Source organism: Aegilops tauschii, chromosome 2 (assembly GCF_002575655.3).
Source record: "Aegilops tauschii subsp. strangulata cultivar AL8/78 chromosome 2, Aet v6.0, whole genome shotgun sequence".
In the NCBI taxonomy this organism is placed as follows: Eukaryota; Viridiplantae; Streptophyta; class Magnoliopsida; order Poales; family Poaceae; genus Aegilops; species Aegilops tauschii.
In genome coordinates this window covers 202,780,168-202,796,194 of record NC_053036.3, presented here as the reverse complement: position 1 = coordinate 202,796,194, position 16,027 = coordinate 202,780,168, and the positions used below count along the sequence as shown (strand labels likewise).

Here is a 16,027-nt window from a genome sequence, read left to right as displayed (position 1 = left end):
CTGGATACTCATGGGTCACTTGAAGGGGTTCCGGGCACCCCGGCAAGTGTATGGACCTTATGGGCCAAAGGAGGGGACAGACCAGCCAACAAGGGGGCTGGTGCACCCCTTCCCTTGGTTGGCTGTCCCTAGAGGAAGGAAAGAAGAAGGGGTGGCCCCTCCTGCCTTTCCCTCCTCGGGGAAGAAAGAAAGGGGGGCGCCACCTCCTCCTTCCTTCCTCCCACACTTATACAAGGAAAGGGGGCGCCACTTTGAGGAGGACCCTAAGTAGGATTCGGCAGATTCCAAGTAGGATTTGGCCTACATGGGACATGGCTATTTTGTTACTAGTAACAGAACAATACTATGTTACTCATGTCCCCTATATAGGCCCGATGGTGAGCTCCCGAACCAGAAAAACAAACCGGCCCAGCCCGCACCCCCACCACTCTCTCCTCTCTCCCTCGTTCCTAATCTCTCCAACCGCACACGCCACCCGCCGCCAGCCCCAACTCTCCGGCAACCTGCCTCCCCCCGCCACCCACCTCCGGCGACGCGCCGCGCTCAGCACCTCCCACCTCCGGCGACGCGCCGCGCTCAGCACCTCCCACCTCCGGCGACGCGACGCGACCACCGCACCCTGCCTCCTCCCTCATGCCGCGCGCTGCCCCTGAACCCTGCCTCCTCCCTCGCACCACCCCCACTGCCCCCCGAGCGTGGCCGCCCCTCCACGGATCCAAGCACGCGCGCCGCCACCCGTCCCACCACGCCGAGCTCGCACGCCACCGCCGCCAGCGCCCCCAACTGGCCGCCCCTCGTCAGTTCGTGTGTTCCATCCGCACCAAAATCGCCGTCCCCAGCTTCCCGTGGATCCCTGCGCGCCTCCGCCCACCAGAAGGATGCTCGCGTGCTCCCCGTCGCCGCTTTCCTTAAGCATTCGTGCGCTCCAAAAGTCAACGCGACACAGCTGCTTCCTCCGGCAACACCTCCTACCGGCGCCGGTGGTTCTGAGGTTACCTTGTTAGTAGTTCAACTTTGCTAAATTCTGTAGTTAACCATTGCTAAAAATCATCTTAGAAATTATCTTGTTTAAATAGTTCACCTTTTCTAAAAACTGTAGTTCTCTGGTTAGAAAAACAATAGTTATCTCTGCAAAAAAGTATGACAATCTTTTGGTAAAGTCTCAATCTCTTCTCAGTTTTAGTGTACGCTCGCTGGCGATGCGTCCAGCATGCTTGCAGTGATAGCGCCATAGTGGCCACCACTAATGGCATTGGCGGCCAGCATGCTTGCACAAAAAATAGCTAGCTAGGTGTTCAGGATCGTCTATTTTATTTTTTGAAACACTAGCTAGGTGTTCCCAGTTCAGTACGTGGACTATCATCAGCTCTAGTTGCTGCTTCCTGCCACCAACGAATTGCGCAAGTTCAAAGAGTGTCGCATGACAAATTCAAAAGGTGTTGTATGGCAAGTTCAGAATTTTGGTTTCGTGAAAAGTGTGATTTTTGGACAATATTTTGTGTGATTCATTTGTCATCTTCAGAACTTGGAGATGTTAAGTCTACTTTTTTCTATGATGAAGGTACACATGAGCTCCATCTGCAATGGTTATCCGCCCTAGTGCTTCAAAGATGCTTATTTTGTTTCCCCCGTGACGCAGCGAGGATGATAGTGACGACACTTACAAGATTGTTTTCTGTGTTGCTATGTTGTCAGTCCAAAGTGTGGTGAAGATGTAGTCCTGGGTGTGTAGATGATGTGGTGTGTGTCTGGTTGTGTGTGTGTGCATGATGATTGGTGGCTGTTGTGTGTGTGTGCAGGGTACCCGGCGACAGCGGGTAGGTGGCAAGTGTACTGGTGAGCAGCTACCCGGAAAATGCTGGAACAGGGCTTCCAAAGTAAGCTACTTGCTTATTGCTTCTCTTTAAATCTCTTGGGCTTTACATGGTATGTTCAAGACAAGTCCTCTAGTGGTTGTATTGTATGACGTTCGTTTAAATGATCTGCTATACTGACACCGCATACGTGGAAACTCAAAAAGAAAATAAAAGGTGTTAATGGAGAAATATAAGAACAAAAACAGTTATGTGTAGCCATCTAGCAACATGGTGATCAAACAAAATCCCGACAGCCACCCTCCATGATGATCAATTCCATGTGCTGATGGGTATGCTTGCTTAGCACAAAATTCATAAACTGTCAATTTATTTTGAATTGAACTGATGCTGCTCTTGATTCAGACCTGAGGGGAGAAGACGGAACTAGAATGATTCAGTTCATCATTGGCACCCCTGTAAACCAAACAGTGAAGAACACACCCACTGTACTTTTGCTCTTGTTCTTTCTATCTCCTGAATTCCACGCTTTCTGTGATGAGCATCCTTGGTACTATATAGATACTGCTGTAGTAGTTCTAATACAATATATTACAAGAATTCATTGACAAAAAAGGTGTCAGTTCATATATGTATGCAGCAGCTGTTTTGATACTACTTCAGTAACCAGAAAAACACAAAAGCTCAACTATACTTATGCAAAATAGTTCAATATTTTATTCTATGACAGTCAAGAAAAACAGAAAAAAAGAGGTTCATCGTGTGATGAACAATAGTCCCAACAACTGTGCTAGAGATGCAAAAAATTGATTGCATAGCCAATACTATTTTTCATCCATTTCTGAAGAAAACTGAAGTTGAAGAATAATCTGTTAGTTCTTGAGTATGTGTAATGCTGCCATTTTACTGTGCATTTGATTCCATCGTGATGGATGTATTACAAAGATATGGCTGTATTATTATGTTGAATAAAAATGCCATTTTGCTGCAGCATTTTCTGTCAGCTCCTGTCAAGTTATACATGTATGTGAGGATCCTTCTATGTAGCAAGTTCATAGTCGAGAAGTCAGGGACTTCGTAAAGAACGTGAACACCAAAAAACCATTAAAAACCTAAACCATATGTTAGGGGAGTTCAAGAAGTTCATGGCTAGCTGTCCGTGTTCTGTATTCTTATCAGTTCATAATCGAGATGACATGTATTCTTATGAGTTTGTTTATCTATCCCGCCGTGCTGTGTATTCTGGTCAGTTCGTGTGTGTATGTGTTGCCCTCGCAGTGTATGAGAGGCCGCCCGTGAGGAAGTCGCCGATCTGGTCGAGGCATGCTGCTATTCTCTATATCCGGTAGCACAAACATTTAAAAGTTCGAACACCAAACCCTGGTAAGTTCTTCTTAACAAAAACTCATCCCTCATATTTGTTCCTTTTTTCGTAGGTTGAAGTTAAAACAAGATGGAGATGTGTGTATGTATACATGTGTTTTAGAGAGAGAAGAACTTATCTGGTGGTGTGTGTGTGTGTGTGCTGCTGCATCCTCGTCCGGCAGCTCTAATCCACACTCTCAGTACTCTACGATCTCATGTTCACAAATCTTGTAGTACATTTTTTAATAAAAATCTTCTAGTACTATGTAAAGCAAGCGTGGCCAACACATACTTTAGGTGTCGCGGTAGTACGCACTGTTGATGGTGGCCTTCCTTTGTGGCGCTACTACTTTGCCACCTAGAGTAGTACTGCTACTACTTATCATGTTGCTAAAACCTAGCGAAAGTACATGTATTTGATTAACGGTTCTCTAGGAAGAAAAATTTCACCAATATATAATCTCTAGGTTTAGTAAAGCGATCTTTTTGTTTAGTAGCTGATACTGCTCAAGTTTATTTCTTGTTGTACATATGATGTCCAATTTCTTCTTTCAGTTCGGTTCAATTTATAAATTTCATTCAGTTCAATTCTTATTGTAGTTGGAGTTCAGTTTCTTTTTTGAGTTCAATTCAGGCATGTGTTTGAACTTGCAACCTCACTGCCTTAAGCTACGATCTCAAATAGAAGTGTACTAAATGCAGGTACTAGGTGGTGGCATTGCTTCACTTCTTGTTACGTTCTCTTCACCCAAATTCCGAGGATCAAGAAAATAAAATATCATTGTTTTGACATGCACTACTCAAAAGAAGGCATTTCTGTTGAAAAATTGTTTCGCTTGACATGTACTTGCCAACAATTATGTATAATAAATCATGGCATTGTATTTAGAAAAAGATATATTGTGTGTTCTGTTGTTGTATTGAGTTGCTATCTATTGCTAATTGTATGATGTTGCTATTGCTCTCCGTGTCATGTTATGCTAGTTGACACCGAGTACACGTTGGATGATATACTTATACAGTAAATAGCTAAAAACTAATTTCTTCTAGTTTTTATTTTCAGCCTATTTGATGTTATGCCCACGTGAAAAACATTTGAAAGTTTAGCAAGGGAAAATACATGTTAGATTCATTTAAAAAGTGCCGTATAGTTCAACTTTTTTATATAATAAATTCATAATGAAATGTGGAACAATTCAATATGTGTGTGTGTTAAGAACATAACAGTACAGAGAAATTTGGTACGTACTTGTCGAAAAAAATCGCATCAATTCGAGAGGCACGGAAAAGAAAATTTGGTGCCAATAAAGTTCGAGGGCAAAAACAACTTTAAAAGGAAACGTGAGAAGCTCACAAATTAATTCTGTGACGTTGACGTTCAAGTTTTACAACTGATCCGTACAAATAAAAATGGTGGTCCGTTCTACAAAGGAAAAATGGTTTAATTAAAAATATTGATCAGTACGAGTTAAAAATGGTGGTCCGTTCGGAATAAAAAAATGACAGAAATTCAAATTGTAAAAGTTCAAGCAAAAGAAAACCCCATGCAATTCAAATGGTAAAAGTGCAAGTCATAAAATAAGAGAAGCCCAGAACATCGTTGTAAAAAAATGTTTAGTTCGAAAAAAAAATTCTTTTTGAAAAAAATATCATTCACTTCGATGATATAAACCATGCAAGTACAGGAGTGGTGATACAATAACATTCAGTTCAACAATATAAACCATGCAAGTTCGGGGCTAGGATACAGTAAACCGTTGAAAATTTACGAGAAAAATATTACCCAAAAAACATAGCAAAGTCTAGTTAGTGAAAACACGCTTAGTACAAACCCATGCAAGCATCAGTACAAGTACTTTTTTCAGAACCATTCAAAATTATTCTACAAAAAATAGCTCAGTACAAACATACACATATATCAGTACGACTACTCTGTTTTTCATACGAGAAAACAGCAGGATCCGTCATGCCGTATTCAAAATTACTCTTAAATGGTTGCGAAGTAGAGAAAACGTTCAACATGACTAAGTTTTGCATTTTCGATAGCTATCCAACAGTATATTATTTGCCCCATTTCGACAAACTTTTTAAAAAAATCGCGTTTAAAATCAAATTTGACCGTCTTCGGATTCATTTTTAAACCGTAAGGAATTAGAAAAACATTTCTATACGAAAAAGTTGCGCATTTTCCATAGCTTTCCAACGCCGTATCATTTGCACCAATCCGATAAACCGTTTGCAAAAAAACGCGAAACCATGTTTCACCCAGAATTTCATCATTTTTCAAATTACTTTTCAATTGTATATAATTTGAAAAAACGTAGATATATGGAAGATGCGGATTTTTACCAGCTTTCCAACGCCATCTTATTTGCTCAGTTCCGACAAACCATTTGAAAATTGAGTCCAAAATACGATTCGCGTTTTCGGTTTTGAAAAAAACGGTTTTTTCAAAACTGCTCTTAAACCGTGATGATTTTGCAAAAAATTCTTATATATTTGTAATATAGATGTCAAGAGCTTTCCAACGATATATTACACGCTCCATTCCGACGAAAAGACGATCAGTTCGACGAGATGAAGATCATCAGTACAACCGCGTGAAACCATCAGTTCAAGTAGGGTAACAGAATAATATTCTGTTACGCGAAACAGAATAGCCCAGATGTGTGTGTGTATATATATATATATATATGGGCGTGCTACAAATCATCGGAATGATTTGAGGGAAAAATAAGCCGCCTCCTCCATCGTTAGATGCCCACCATTACAACCGTCGCTCGGGCCTCTGGCGCATCCTGCATCTTTCTCCCGCAGCACACGCCCAACATCGCTCCTCTTCAGTATTGGCAGCTGGCCACCGCTTGACCCGATGCAGTAGACCATGTCCTTCGCTGGTTGTTGCTCGCCGAAGATGCTGCAACACGCATCCCATCCCCCTGCTACTACGACGGGGTTGCCGCCGCTTGCGGCCGCTGGATGCAAAGCACTGCATCAAAACATCGGGACAATGCCGGTGAGCACTCCATTGCAGCGTCGGGAGCGCCGGCGAGTGCTGATACATTGCAGCGGCGGAGGGAACGCCGTTGAGCGCTCCATTGCAGCGCTGGAGGGAGCACCGGCGAGCTGCATTGTAGCTCCGAGACCGCCGGCGAGCACTCAATTGCAACGTCGGGAGCGCCGGAGAGTGCTCCATTGCAGCGCCCGAGGGAGTGCTGGCGACTGCTCCATTGCAGCGCCGGGGGGGAGCTCCGGCGAGTTACATCAAAGCTCCGACACTGCCGGTGAGCACTGAGCACTACTCCATTGCAGCGCCAGGAGCGCCGGCGAGCGCTCCATTACAGCGCCGAAGGCCGGTAACAGCTCCATTGCAGCGCCGGAAGGAGCGCCGGTGTGCTGCATCGACGCTCCGAGACCGCCGGTGAGCGCTCCATGGCAGCGTCGGGAAATCAGTCGAGCCTCCATTGTCGCGCCCGTGAGCACTCAATTTGCAGCACCGGGAGGAGCGCTCCATTGCAGCCACCAGCATCGCCGCAGACGCTGCTCCGCCGTCGTAGCAGGACATCACAGCAAAAAAATTATCATCGTTGCTGCACAAATCGCCGCGCGCCATGGCCGCCGTCGCAGCAATGGTGCTGCTGCCAAAAAAATTCAGGGGTTGCAGGCGCGACGAAGCACACCGGAACCTTGCAGCTGAAGTGGTCGGAGTCGCCCTCCCCCGGGCCCTGTAACAATCGTGTTGTTGTGGTGGCCGGTGTCGGCGTGTCGCCCTTGTCCTTTTTACGACCGCAGTCCGTGGCGAGGATGCAGCAGCGATGTGGTTGCGCCGCCCTCTCTATTTTCAAACATTCACGGGGTTGGGCGGAGGATGCATCAAGGCGGTGGCCGGCGGCAGCTCCCTGCCGATTTTCTTGCTGCTATGGTAGTGCTCGCCATGGATTCTCTGCTCTGGCTGTGAGCATGAATGAGAATGGAAGAGGAAGAAAAGAAACATGTGGAGGAGGAAACTTCGTCGTTAGAGATAAGGTTGGTGGAAGTGGTGGGCCGCCTGACACAGGCCACGTGGCGCATAGAGGAGGGGGTTTACGAGATGGAAAAATCAGTCGGTTGATTTAGAAACTTTTCCATATATATGTGTGTGTGTGTGTGGGGGGGGGGGGAGGGCGGCACCTAGCACAACCAGAACATTGTCTTAGCCGTGTGCGGCGCCCCCCTCCATCGTTTACACCCCCGGTCCAATTTTCGTAGTGCTTGGGCGAAGCCCTGCGGAGATAGCTTCACCATCACCGTCACCATGCTATCGTGCTACCGGAACTCATCCACTACCTCACCGTCTTGCTGGATCAAGAAGGCGGAGGACGTCATCGAGCTGAATGTGTGCTGAACGTGGAGCTCCCGTACGTTCGGTGCTCGATCGGCTAGAATGCGAAGAAGTTCCACTACATCAACCGTGTTGTTAAATGCTTCCGCTTACGGTATACGAGGGTACATAGGCACACTCTCCCCTCTCGTTGCTATGCATCTCCATGAATAGATCTTGCGTGTGCATAGATTTTTTTTTGTTTTCCATGCAACGTTTTCCAACAGTGGCATCCGAGCCAGGTCTATGCGTAGATGATATGCACGAGTAGAACACAAAGAGTTGTGGACGGTGATAACCATACTCCTTACCCCCAACGTCTTATTCTGATTCGGCAGTATTGTGGGATGAGACCGGTTCCACCGACTGACATGCAACTAGTTTTGCATAAAAGGTGGCTGGCGGGTGTCTGTTTCTCCTACTTTAGTTGATTCGAATTTGACTACGAACGGTCCTTGAAGAAGGTTAAAACAGCAAACTTGATGAATCACCGTTGTGGTTTTTGCGTACTTAAGAACGGTTCTTGCTAGAAGCCCGTAGCAGCCACGTAAACTTGCAACAACAAAGTAGAGGACGTCTAACTTGTTTTTGCAGGGCATGTTGTGATGTGATTTGGTCAAGATATGATGTGATATATGTTGATGTATGAGATGATCATGTTTTGTAATATCGACAATCGGCAGGAGCCTTAGGGTTGTCTCTTTATTATATGAAGTGCAAGCGCCATGTAATTACTTTACTTCATCACTATGCATTAGTGATAGTTGTAGAAGCAATAGTTGTCGTGACGACCTCGACGCAACGACGCTATGATGAAGATCAAGGTGTCAAGCCGGTGACGATGGAGATCATGACGATGCTTTGGAGATGGAGATCAAAAGCACAAGTTGATGATGGCCATATCATGTCATATATTTTGATTGCATGTGATGTTTATCCTTTATGCATCTTATTTTGCTTAGAACGGCGTTAGCATTATAAGATGATCCCTTCACTAAATTTCAAGATAAAAGTGTTCTCCCCGAGTATGCACCGTTGCCAAAGTTCATCGTTTCGAAGCACCACGTGATGATCGTGTGTGATAGACTCTACGTTCACATACAACGAGTGTAAGACGGTTTTGCACATGCAGAATACTTGGGTTAAACTTGACGAGCCTAGCATGTACAGACATGGTCTCGGAACACTGGAGACCGAAAGGTCAAACATGAGTCATATAGTAGATATGATCAACATAGAGATGTTCACCATTGATGACTACCCCATTTCACTTGATGATCGGACATGGGTTAGTTGATTTGGATCATGTATCACTTAGATAAACTTGAGGGATGTTTATTTAAGTGGGAGTTCATTAGTAATTTGATTAACTGAACTTAAATTTATCATCAACTTAGTATTAATAGTTTTTGCGTATCTATGTTGTAGTTCAATAGCTCGCTATATAGCTCCCCTATTTTTTGATATGTTCCTAGAGAAAACTAAGTTGAAAGATGACAGTAGCAATGATACAGACTGGGTCCGTGATCTGAGGATTATCCTCATTGTTGCACAGAAGAATTATGTCCTTGATGCACCGCTAGGTGACAGACCTGTTGCAGGAGCAGATGGAGATGTTATGAACGTTTGGCAAGGTCGATATGATGACTACTTGATAGCTAAGCGCGTTGATACGTCTCCAACTTATCTATAATTTATCAAGTATTCATGTTGTTATATTATCATTCTTGGATGTTTTACAATTATTTTATAGCAACTTTATATCATTTTTTGGGACTAACCTATTGACATTGTGCCCAGTGCCAGTTGTTGTTTTTTGCTTGTTTTTTACATCGCATAAAATCAATGCCAAACGGAGTCCAAACACAACGGAACTTTTTGTGGATTTTTTATGGACCAGAAGACATCCAATGGGCCAGAGTAGCACCTAGGGGTGCCCCGAGGGGGGCACAACCCACCAGCCCAAGCGCGCCCTGGTGGGTTGTGCCCACCTCGGTGGCCTCCCGCACCGCCTCTTCGCCCTATAAATTGCCAAATATTCCAAAAACCATGGGGTTAACCCTAGATCAAAAGTTCCGCCGCCGCAAGCCTCTGGAGCCACGAAAAACCAATCTAGACCTCGTTCCGGCACTCTGTCGGAGGGGGAAATCATCACCGGTGGCCATCTTCATCATCCCGGTGGCCACCATGATGAGGAGGGAGTAGTCCACCCTCGGGGATGAGGGTTTGTACCAGTAGCTATGTGTTTAATCTCTCTCTCTCTCATGTTCTTGAGATGGCACGATCTTGATGTATCACGGGCTTTGTTAATATAGTTAGATCATATGGTATTTTCCCCTCTCTATCTTGTTGTGATGAATTGAGTTTTCCCTTTGAGATTTCGTTTCATCGGATTGAATACTTTTATGGATTTGAGAACACTTTATGTATGTCTTGCTATGAATACCCTTGGTGACAATGGGGTATCGTACTGATTCACTTGATATATGTTTTGGCACCCAACTCGCGGATTCCCGAGGTGACATTGGGGTAATCTATGCATAGGGGTTGATGCATGTTCTTGTCTTTGTTTCTCCGGTAGAAATCTTGGGGCACTCTTTGAGGTTCTTTGTGTTGGATTGAGTATTATGAATCTAAAATTATTTGGTGTTATTTTAGTATGAACTCTTGGATAGATTAATCAGAAAGAATAGCTTCAAGGTGGTTCGGTACCCTACAAACAATTTCTTCTTATGTTCTCCGCTAGATAGGAACTTTGGAGTGATTCTTCATTGCACTTTGAGGGATGGTTATATGATCCAATTATATTAGCATTGTTGAGAGATCGCACTAGCGAAAGTACGGACCCTAGGCCTCATTTTCAAGAATTGCAATACCATTTGTGCTCCGTTTTATCAATTGATACCTTGCTATTTTTTTATTGTTACTATTACAAAAACCATTATCTACTATCATTACTACACTTTTATCACCATCTCTTCGCCGAACTAGTGCACCTATACAAATTACCATTGTATTTGATGTGTTGGGGACACAAGAGACTTTTTATTATTTGGTTGCAGGGTTGTTTGAGAGAGACCATCGTCATCCTACGCCTCCCATGGATTGATAAGCCTTAGGTCATCCACTCGAGGGAAAATTGCTACTATCCTACAAAACTCTACGCTTGGAGGCCCAACACGTGTCTACAAGAATAAAGTTGCGTAGTAGACATCATGTGTCATGCTTTATGGCTTAGAACCGGGATTTCAAAAACATTTTGAACGCCACGAAGCATATGAGATGTTCCAGGAGCAGAAAATTGGTATTTCATACTCATGCCCGTGTCGAGAGGTATGAGACCTCTGACAAGTACTTTGCCTACAAAATGGAGGAGAATAGCTCAGCCACTGAGCATGTACTCATAATGTATGGGTACTACAATCGCTTGAATCAAGTAGGAGTTAATCTTACAGATAAGATAGTGATTGACAGAGTTCTCTAGTCACCATCACCAAGCTACTAGAACTTTGTGATGAACTATAGTATGCAAGGGATGACGAAAACGATTCATGAGCTCTTCGCGATGCTGAAATCGGCGAAGGTAGAAATCAAGAAAAAGCATCAAGTGTTGATGGTTGACAAGACCACTAGTTTTAAGTAAAAGGGCAAGGGAAAGAAAGGGAACTTCAAGAAGAATGGCAAGCACGTTGCCGCTCCCATGAAAAAGCCCAAAGTTGGACCGAAGCCTGAAACTGAGTGCTTCTACTTCAAAGGAAATGGTCACTAGAAGCGGAACTGCCCCAAATACCTGGCGGATAAGAAGGATGGCAAAGTGAACAAAAGGTATATTTGATATACATGTTATTGATGTGTATCTTACTAGTGTTCGTAGTAGCCCTGGGTATTTGATGCCGGTTTAATTCCTAAGATTAGTAACTCAAAACAAGAGTTGCAGAATAAACAAAGACTAGTTAGGGGCAAGGTGACGATGTGTGTTGGAAGTGATTCCAAGGTTGATACGATCACCATCGCACACTCCCTCTACCTTCGGGGTTAGTGTTGAACCTAAATAAATGTTATTTGGTGTTTGCGTTGAGCATGAATATGATTAGATCATGTTTATTGCAATACGGTTATTCATTTAAGTCAGAGAATAATTGTTGTTCTGTTTACATAAATAAAACCTCCTATGGTCATACACCCAATGTGAATGGTTTATTGAATCTAGATCGTAGTGATACACATATTCATAATATTGATACCAAAATATGCAAAGTTGATAATATAGATATTTGTGGCACTGCCGTTTAGGTCATATTGGTATAAAGCGCATGGACTTTTGGAATCACTTGATTATGAATCATTTGATACTTGCGAACCATGCCTCATGGGCAAGATGACTAAAACTCCGTTCTCAGAAACAATGGAGCGAGCTATGACTTATTGAAAATAATACATATCGATGTATGCGGTCCGATGAGTGTTGAGGCACGCGGCGGGTATCGTTAATTTCTGACCTTCACAGATGATTTGAGTAGGTATGGATATATCTACTTTATGAAACACAAGTCTGAAACAATTGAAATTTTCAAAGAATTTCAGAGTGAAGTGGAGAATTATCGTAACAAGAAAATAAAGTTTGAGTTACGAGTTTGGCCTTCATTTAAAACAATGTGGAATTGTTTCACAACTCACGCCACCTGGAACACCACAGTGTAATGGTGTGTCTGAACGTCGTAATCGTACTTTATTAGATGCGGTGCGATCTGTGATGTCTCTTACCGATTTACCACTATTGTTTTGGGGTTATGCATTAGAGACAGCAGCATTTACATTAAATAGGGCACCGTCTAAATCCGTTGAGATGACACCGTATGAACTGTGGTTTGGCAAGAAACCTAAACCGTCGTTTCTTAAAGTTTGGGGTTGCGACACTTATGTCAAAAGGCTTCAGCCTGATAAGCTCGAACCCAAATCATAGAAATGCGTCTTCATAGGATACCCTAAGGAAACAATTGGGTACACCTTCTACCACAGATCCGAAGGCAAGATCTTTGTTGCCAACAATGGAACCTTTCTAGAGAAGCAGTTTCTCTCGAAAGAAGTGAGTGGGAGGAAAGTAGAACTTGATGAGGTAATTGTACCTTATCTCAATTTGGAAAGTAGTACATCAGAGAAATCCGTTCCCGTGATGCCTACACCAACTAGAGAGGAAGTTAATGATGATGGCCATGAAACTTCAAATCAAGTTGCTACTAAACCTCGTAGGTCAACCAGAGCACGATCCGCACCAGACTGGTATGGTAATCCTGTTCTGGAAGTCATGTTATTAGACCAAGGCGATCCTACGAACTATGAAGAAGCTATGATGAGCCCAGATTCCGATAAATGGCTTGAGGCCATGAAATCTGAGGTAGGATCCATGTATGAGAGCAAAGTGTGGACTTTGGTGGACTTGCCCGATGATCGGCAAGCCATTGAGAATAAATGGATCTTCAAGAAGAAGACAGATGCTGATGATAATGTCACCATCTACAAAGCTCGACTTGTCGCAAAAGGTTTTCGAAAAGTTCAAGGGGTTGACTACGATGAGACCTTCTCATCCGTAGAGATGCTTAAGTTGGTCCTAATCATGTTAGCAATTGCTGCATTTTATAATTATGAAATGTGGCAAATGGACGTCAAAACTACATTCCTTAATGGATTTCTTAAAGAAGAGTTGTATTTGATGCTACCAGAAGGTTTTGTCGATTCTAAAGGTGCTAACAAAGTGTGCAAGCTCCAGCAATCCATCTATGGACAGGTGCAGGCATCTCGGATATACGCTTTGATGAGGTGATCAAAGCATATGGTTTTATACAGACTTATGGTGAAGCCTGTATTTACAAGAAAGTGAGTGGGAGCTCTGTAGCATTTCTAATATTATATGTGGACGACATATTGTTGATCGAAAATGATATAGAATTTCTGGATAGATGATGACCCACAAGTATAGGGGATCTATTGTAGTCCTTTCGATAAGTAAGAGTGTCGAACCCAACGAGGAGCAGAAGGAAATGACAAGCGGTTTTCAGTAAGGTATTCTCTGCAAGCACTGAAATTATCGGTAACAGATAGTTTTGTGATAAGGTAATTTGTAACGGGTAACAAGTAATGAAAGTAAATAAGGTGCAGCAAGATGGCCCAATCCTTTTTGTAGCAAAGAACAAGCCTGGACAAACTCTTATATAAAGGAAAACGCTCCTGAGGACACATGGAAATTATCGTCAAGCTAGTTTTCATCACGCTCATATGTTCGCGTTCGTTAATTTGATAATTTGATATGTGGGTGGACCAGTGCTTGGGTACTGCCCTTCCTTGAACAAGCATCCCATTTATGATTAACCCCTATTGCAAGCATCCGCAACTACAAAAGAAGTATTAAGGTAAACCTAACCATAGCATGAAACATATGGATCCAAATCAGCCCCTTACGAAGCAACGCATAAACTAGGGTTTAAGATTCTGTCACTCTAGCAACCCATCATCTACTTATTACTTCCCAATGCCTTCCTCTAGGCCCAAACAATGGTGAAGTGTCATGTAGTCGACGTTCACATAACACCACTAGAGGAAAGACAACATACATCTCATCAAAAAATTGAACGAATACCAAATTCACATGACTACTTATAGCAAGACTTCTCCCATGTCCTCAGGAACAAACGTAACTACTCACAAATCATATTCATGTTCATAATCAGAGGGGTATTAATATGCATTAAGGATCTGAACATATAATCTTCCACCAAATAAACCAACTAGCATCAACTACAAGGAGTAATCAACACTACTAGCAACCCACAGGTACCAATCTGAGGTTTTGGGACAAAGATTGGATACAAGAGATGAACTAGGGTTTTAGAGGAGATGGTGTTGGTGAAGATGTTGATGGATATTGACCCCCTCTCGATGAGAGGATCGTTGGTGATGACGATGGTGATGACTTCCCCCTCCCGGAGGGATGTTTCCCCGGGAGAACAGCTCCGCCGGAGCCCTAGATTGGTTTCGCCAGGTTCCGCCTCGTGGCGGCGGTGCTTCGTCCCGAAAGCTTGCTTATGATTTTTTTCTAGGGCGAAAGACTTCATATAGCCGAAGATGGGCACCGGAGGCCTGCCAGGGGGCCCACAAGACAGGGGCGCGCCCCCCACCCTCGTGGCCAGGGTGTGGGCCCCCTCTGGTTGATTCTGTCACCAGTATTTTTTTATATATTCCAAAACGTGCCTCCGTGAAGTTTCAGGACTTTTGGAGTTGTGCAGAATAGGTCTCTAATATTTTCTCCTTTTTCAGCCCAGAATTCCAGCTGCCGGCATTCTCCCTCTTCATGTAAACCTTGTAAAATAAGAGAGAATAGGCATAAGTATTGTGACATAATGTGTAATAACAGCCCATAATGTAATAAATATCGATATAAAAGCATGATGCAAAATGGACGTATCAACTCCCCCAAGCTTAGACCTCGCTTGTCCCCAAGCGGAAGTCGATAACGAAAAATATGTCCACATGTTTAGAGATAGAGGTGTCGATAAAATAAAATACGGACATGAGGGCATCATTATCATTCTTAGAATAGCTACATATATATATTGTCATATGATTTCTTATGCTGAAGTAACAATCTATTCACAATGTAAAGTATGAATCAGAAACTTCATTGAAAAACTAGCAAACTATAATCTTAGTCATTGAAGCAATTGCAATTTATCATAACATCGGAAAGAGTCAATATAAGAGCTTTTCAGCAAGTCCACATACTCAACTATCATTTAGTCTTTCACAATTGCTGACACTCACGCAATACTTATGGGTATAAAGTTTTAATAGGACATAGAGAAAGGGGCTTATAGTTTTGCCTCCCAACCTTTTACCTCAAGGGTAACGTCAACAATAATGCTTTATGAAAACCCACATCCAATTGGATATATATATCAGGATCTTTCCAACACATAGTGCTTGCCAAAGGATAAAGTGTAAAAAGGAAAGGTGAAGATCACCATGACTCTTGTATAAGGTATAAGACAAAAATAAAAGATAGGCCCTTCGCAGAGGGAAGCAGAGGTTGTCATGTGCTTTTATGGTTGGATGCACAAAATTTTAATGCAAAAGAACGTCACTTTATATTGCCACTTGTGATAGGGACCTTTATTATGCAGTTCGTCGCTTTTATTTCTTCCATATCACAAGCTCGTATAAAGCTTATTTTCTCCACACTAATAGATCATACATATTTAGAGAGCAATTTTTATTGCTTGTAACAATGACAACTTACTTGAAGGATCTTACTCAATCCATGAGTAGATATGGTGGACTCTCATGGCAAAACTGGGTTTAAGGATATTTGGAAGCACAAGTAGTATCTCTACTTGGTGCAAAGAATTTGACTAGGATGAGGGGGAAAGGCAAGCTCAACATGTTGGATGATCCATGACAATATAATTTATTTCGGATATAAGAAAACATAACCCAT

At 43.0% G+C, this 16,027-nt stretch overlaps 2 long non-coding RNA genes across 2 annotated transcripts; one reads left to right on the top strand and one right to left on the bottom strand.

Moving 5' to 3' along the window:
* Nucleotides 1–405: 405 nt before the first annotated feature.
* Nucleotides 406–832, bottom strand: LOC141041609 (uncharacterized). The gene is made up of 2 exons (XR_012202270.1): nt 591–832; nt 406–557 (listed from the first exon to the last, which is right to left on the bottom strand). It is a non-coding gene; the product is annotated as an uncharacterized lncRNA (long non-coding RNA).
* On the top strand, nt 551–4,073 carry LOC109751968 (uncharacterized). The gene is made up of 4 exons (XR_012202269.1): nt 551–999; nt 1,562–2,146; nt 2,220–3,197; nt 3,882–4,073. It is a non-coding gene; the product is annotated as an uncharacterized lncRNA (long non-coding RNA).
* Nucleotides 4,074–16,027: the final 11,954 nt, after the last annotated feature.